General features: G+C 43.5%; 1 pseudogene across 1 annotated transcript; it reads left to right on the forward strand.

Moving 5' to 3' along the window:
- The first annotated feature begins 3924 nt into the window (after nt 1-3924).
- On the forward strand, nt 3925-4390 carry LOC310762119 (small ribosomal subunit protein uS19-like; annotated as a pseudogene). Its single transcript has one exon. The product of its transcript is annotated as a small ribosomal subunit protein uS19-like (transcript).
- Nucleotides 4391-6028: the final 1638 nt, after the last annotated feature.

Consider the following 6028-nt stretch of genomic DNA (forward strand, 5'->3'; position numbering starts at 1 on the left):
GATTATGTATCTCCCACCAAACCAAGAAGAATGCATTGACTTTGCTATCTAAAAAAAAAATCCTTTCAGATCATTTTCTATCAGATTATGCTCATACCAAAGTCACCTTAATACTAAAAACCAAAATCACACAATAAACCTAATACAGTGGCTATCAGCTATTAAAGAACAGTGGTAGTTTTTGAGCATATGCATCTTTTTCAGTGGCCAGCCGTAATTTTTAAGCACTTATTACCCACCTGAGCATGCAATTTTAAATACCTTGTTTTATTATATCAATTCTAATACATCCATTCTTTTAGCAATTTCCTTGTAAAATTAGATCTACGCTACTGTTCTCACTCTTAAAAGCACTGAACTGGAGAACAATGGTAATATCTATTGTCTTTCATGCCATATTTAACCTTACAATAAATGTATTAAATATAGATTAACATCTTGTCTTTGTGGAGCCTGGTGTTTCATGGAATGCGTCGTGAAATTTCATTATAAATATAAATCAATATGCATGTCATGGTTAAAAACAGTAAATTAAAATTCAATTTTCAGAGTGAGTGCCATCCGTACCCAGTGGCTGGGTGCTGCTCCAGATATTTGAACTGGATTTCTCCCTTAGTATGACTTTCTGCACTAATCCTTATCCTGTGCCACAGTGCAATATACCACCTGACAGGATGGACAGGGAAAGCCTGAGAGCAGAGATGATATGCTTAGAGGATGTACCCTAGAGGATGCTTAGAGGATGCTTAGGGATGTACCCTACTGCAGGGATGGATGGAAGTTAACCATTTTGTGGGTGGGGTGGGGGTTCAGTGGTGCCATCAGGGCAAGGCTTTGGGACAAATGCCCTGGCTCCACATATCAGAACAGGCCCTCCAAGTGTCCCTATTTCCCAGGGACAGTCCCAAATTTACATAAGCCATCACAGTTTCTGATTTGGTCCCAGAATCTCCTGCTTTTCCTTAGGACATCCCCTATTTTCATTAGAAAAATGTTGGCAGTTACGGTAGGATGCCCCTATTTTAACAGAGAAATGTTGGAGGGTATGGACTTATCTGACCCCCCTAAGCATCTGAAGGCAGCCCTGTATAGTCAAGTTTTTAAACGTTTTATTATGTTGCTATATATGTTTGAAGCTGCCCAGAATGGCTGGGGCAACCCAGTCAGATGGGTGGGGTATTATTATTATTATTATTATTATTATTATTATTATTATTATTAAATTGTTGTTGTTGTTTAGTCACATCCGACTCTTCGTGACCCCATGGACCAGAGCACGCCAGGCACTGCTGTCTTCCACTGCCTCCCGCAGTTTGGTCAAACTCATGTTAGTACCTTCAAGAACACTGTCCAACCATCTCGTCCTCTGTTGTCCCCTTCTCCTTGTGCCCTCAATCTTTCCCAACATGAGGGTCTTTTCCAGGGAGTCTTCTCTTCTCATGAGGTGGCCAAAGTATTGGAGTCTCAGCTTCAGGATCTGTCTTTTCAGGGCTGATTTCCTTAAGAATGGATAGGTTTGATCTTCTTGCAGTCCATGGGACTATTATTAAATAAAGGTAAAGGTACCCCTGACCATTAGGTCCAGTCACAGACGACTCTGGGGTTGCGGCGCTCATCTTGCTTTACTGGCCAAGGGAGCCAACGTTTGTCCACAGACATTTTTTCTGGGTCATGTGGCCAGCATGACTAAGCCACTTCTGGCAAACCACAGCAGCGCACAGAAACACCATTTACCTTCCTGCTGGAGGAAGGTACCTATTGATCTATTTGCACTTTGAAGTGCTTTCGAACTGCTAGGTGGGCAGGAGCTGGGCCTGAATAATGGGAGCTCACCCCATCACGGGGATTTGAATCGCCGAGCAGCCAACCAGCAAGCCCTAGGCTCTGTGGTTTAGACCACAGTGCCACCCGCATCCTATTATTAAATAAGACGTCCCTATTTTCATCTTTCTAAAGTGCTCCACCCCTTTCTGCACTCATCCCAGCAATCTTTCCTCCTCTGATCACTGCTGTGGATTCACGACCTGACTGCCTGTCTCCAGGCACTGTGGTCATCTGCAAGGGATTTTCACACGGCAGGAAATAATAATATGCAAAAATAATAGAACAATAAATGAGTTAAATGTTGTGTTACTTATAATCAAGGAAGCCCTTTTGGTTTGTCAAACAGGCTCCTTTGTCACTTATATTTGATTGAAGCTCTTCTGGTGTTTTTACCTGAGAGAGATATGTATAGAAGAGGTCAGATTAGCACCCAGTTGGATAATGGGTGAAACTGATAAATAAACTCAGCTAAATGGACGTTTAAACAGGTGTTTGTCTCCAAGACAGACTACTGTTACAGCAGCAGTGTGTTGAACAAACTGCCCACCATCTTGAAAGGAAGCGTTCAAAGCATGACACTGGAGAAAAGTCAAAATCAAATCTGGATCACAAACTTTAAGGGATAAAATCCAATCATCTCATATCAAGACAGCTGCTGCAGGAATCAGAGAGAGGAGAGAGAATCTTTATGGGCTGATGCCTCACACATCCTGAATTGTTTCTATGGTCACAGAGTAAGAAGGTCAAATCAGATCAAATAAAGCAGAGAAGAACTGAACAGTTCAATTAGGCCATAGTCAAAAAGTAATTACTTCCTGGTCTGGTAGAGATTGCATGTCATTTCTTGGTACTGTATATTATCTTCTAAATAATAGACACTAGACAGGCCTGCACCTGGGAGTGAACTGGGCAAAGTAAACTATGCTATAATTTGGCAACAAGTCAGTCTATGTACAATTCCTATTGGAGCGCCGATAAACATAAAAGGTAGACACCAGGTGGGAGAAATCTCAGTCATGATGCCAAATGTGTGTTTACATTCCAAGGTTGTCAGAAACTGAAGAATAAGAGGGAGTGCAGTGCTGAAATCATATATTATTACAATATGTTTTAATTTTGCAAGCTGCAGTAAGCCATCTGAAATTAGATTCCAACCGCTACATGTATTCATCTAATTTCTGTCCTTTGATATTGTAATAAAAATGCTTACAGCATCCTACTGATAGCAGCTAAACATGCCAAAAAGTTTCGCCTACCTAGGCAGTTTCTTTCCTTTCCAATTCCTGAAGAATTTACTGCCTCTGTCTCCTGTTTCCTGTGCTCACGGTGGTGAATGGTTGCTGGATTTCACAAGATGGCTGCCCTGTTGTTAAGTTCTTCCTGTTGTGGTTGGCCAGAGGTGGTTTTAGGGTGGTGCAACTGGTTCAGCCACATTGGGTGCCATTTTGCTGGCGGTATCACAACAATGCTGTAGAATGGAGCACAAGAGGTGGCTCACCAAATTTTAGCATTGCATGGGGCGCCACTGAAATACAAGAGCCCAGAGTCTGCCACTAGGTAGGCTTTTCTGAAAATAAGTTGTCACTCTTCCCATAGCACTGGAGAATAGTGTGGCTTCCAGTTTATATTCATCCTTCGAATGTAATGCCCGATTCTGCAATTCTAAGCATGCTCACCAGAGGCTGTACAATGGTTTTCAGCCAGTGTGCCATGGCACCCTGGGGTGTCTTAACTGATGGTCAGGGGTGCTACGGGCAGCACTGGCCTCTGTCCCTATTTCCTTCCCTCCTCCTCTGATGCCCTCTTGTATCTCTGCCTTCCCAGGGCTTGCACAGCTGTCTGTTGCAGCAGCCCTGGCTACAAGCTCCCCAGGTAAATGGTGCCTCTGGGGCTGGCCAGGGAGTGCTTCCCAGACCCCTGTGAGGCAATGTGAGGAGGCACCTCTCTTAGCGGCAGGAGGAGGAGCTCAGAGACCAGGGGTGGCAGCTGCCCAGAGGATTGCCAAGGAGAGAGGAGGTTGAGGGAACACTCCACAAGAGTGTTTGAAAAAGACAAACCACGCGGGATCTCGGCCTTTTCCTGGAGGAGACTGCGGCCAAGATGGCGGAAGTGGAGTAGAAGAAGAAGAGTACTTTCCGGAAGTTCACCTATCGGGGTGTTGACCTGGACCAGCTTCTCGACATGTCCTACGAGCAGCTGATCCAGCTGTACAGTGCCCGCCAGCGCAAGCAGCACTCCCTCCTCAAGCAGCTTCGCAAGGCCAAGAAAGAGGCCCTGCCCATGGAGAAGCCTGAGGTGGTCAAGACCCACTTGTGAGACATGATTATCCTTCCAGAAATGGTGGGCAGCATGGTCGGCGTGTACAATGGGAAGACCTTCAACCAGGTGGAAATCAAGACTGAAATGATTGGCCACTATTTGGGAGAGTTCTCCATCACTTACAAGCCCGTTAAGCACAGCCAACCTGGAATCGGGGCCACCTGCTCCTCTCAGTTCATTCCTCTGAAGTAAGGGGATTTGGGAAGAGTTGTGTCTCATGTAAATAAAAGGGTTTCCCAACAAACAAACAAACAAACAAACAAACAAAAAAGAGTGTTTGAAAAAGGAGGACAGGCTGCCAATTCTGCAGGCAAGGGGTGACATAACTGGGCTCCTGAGCCCCACAGGGGTGCTGCAGAAAGAATGTAGTTGGTCAAGAGAGCTGTGGACTCAAAAAGGTTGAAAAACTCTGGTTTAGTGGTTAGAATGTCCGACTAGGGCCTAGAAGACCAGGGTTGAATTCCACACTCAGCTATGAAGGTCACTGCGTGACCTTGGGCCAGTTAGTGCATCTAATCTAACCTTCTTTGCTGAGTTGTTGTGAGGATTAATTGAGGAAGGAGAGGACCATGTACACCACCTCAAGCTCCTTGGAGAAAAATGTAGCGAAATAAATGCTGTGAATAAATAAAACCTGGAAATGGACCGGAGAAACAATGACTCTTCAGATGTCATCAGTTTTATCTTGAGGGATAAATTGCATCTACATATATACATACATAATTTTATTTGCGTGTCGCCTTTCCACAGTTCGAACCATGTTCAAGGTAGCTTACAATATGGAAAAAAATATACAATGACAACATGGCAAAAGTAGTCATAAGCAATAAATAAAACATTTAAAAATACACAACCAAACTGAACAATTTCTACAGAAATCACACGATCTGAAATAACGATACAAAAAACCACAACATGCCTTCCCCTAGACAACACCCAGCCCAAAATCTACATTATGATGATTCAGTGTGGCTTTCCATCACGTATAAGGCTGTAAAACAGACATGTTGCATGGTGAATTCCAACTCTTCCCCAGTCTGTAGGCAGATTTCATCTGTGTGGGGAAATGTTGTGTAGGAAGAGAAACTCTGAGATACCCCTGACCTCAACCCACAAAAGGGTGAGAGCTGGCTCAAACAGACCAAAGACAAATGAAAGAAGTGCTCTGTAAATGCACAGAGAAACTCTCCTCTCTAACCAGGCAAGCTGTTTCTTTTCATTTCCAGTTTCCATTTCACAATATGGATTAATAGCTTGATAATTACTGATATAGCCCTATACCTCTGGTAGGGCTCCAGCCTCATCAGTATGTTCATGCTGGACTCATAAGTCAGAGATCAAAACGTTCAACCTTGTTGAAAGATGGCAAAAGCAAGACTGTCTTCATATTAATATGGGGACCTTCTTTCTGCCATTGTGAACATTCAGGTATCTGAAGTCCAAGACAGTGGACATTTAAAGAGTCATTTTGTGCATTACATGAATCTTCTACCAAAAAACACACGCTTTTCTATAACTTTACACTTCAGGGAAATAGAAGTCAAACTTGTCTCTCAGCAGTCTTTTCCAAGTTGGTACTATCCAGATACTTGGAAGTACATCTCCCATGATGCATAACTTGGACATGCCAGCCAGGGCTGATAGAAGTTGTAGTCCAAGAAATCTAGATAGAACCAGATTGGAAAAGGCTAGTGAATACTAGATGGACCAATGGGTTTGACTTGATTGAAGGCAGCTTCCTATGTTTCAAACTCAACTTATATCAGGAACCAGGGTACAAATTGAATAGAAATCTGAGCACAGATATCACCCACATTCTGGGGGGTGTTTTCAGTGGAATACATGTTCAGATGGGCATTGGGAGATGCATCTAACTTATGTCCAC

The sequence above is a fragment of the Podarcis filfolensis genome (assembly GCF_964270895.1).
Source record: "Podarcis filfolensis genome assembly, chromosome: 4".
NCBI classification, from domain to species: domain Eukaryota; kingdom Metazoa; phylum Chordata; class Lepidosauria; order Squamata; family Lacertidae; genus Podarcis; species Podarcis filfolensis.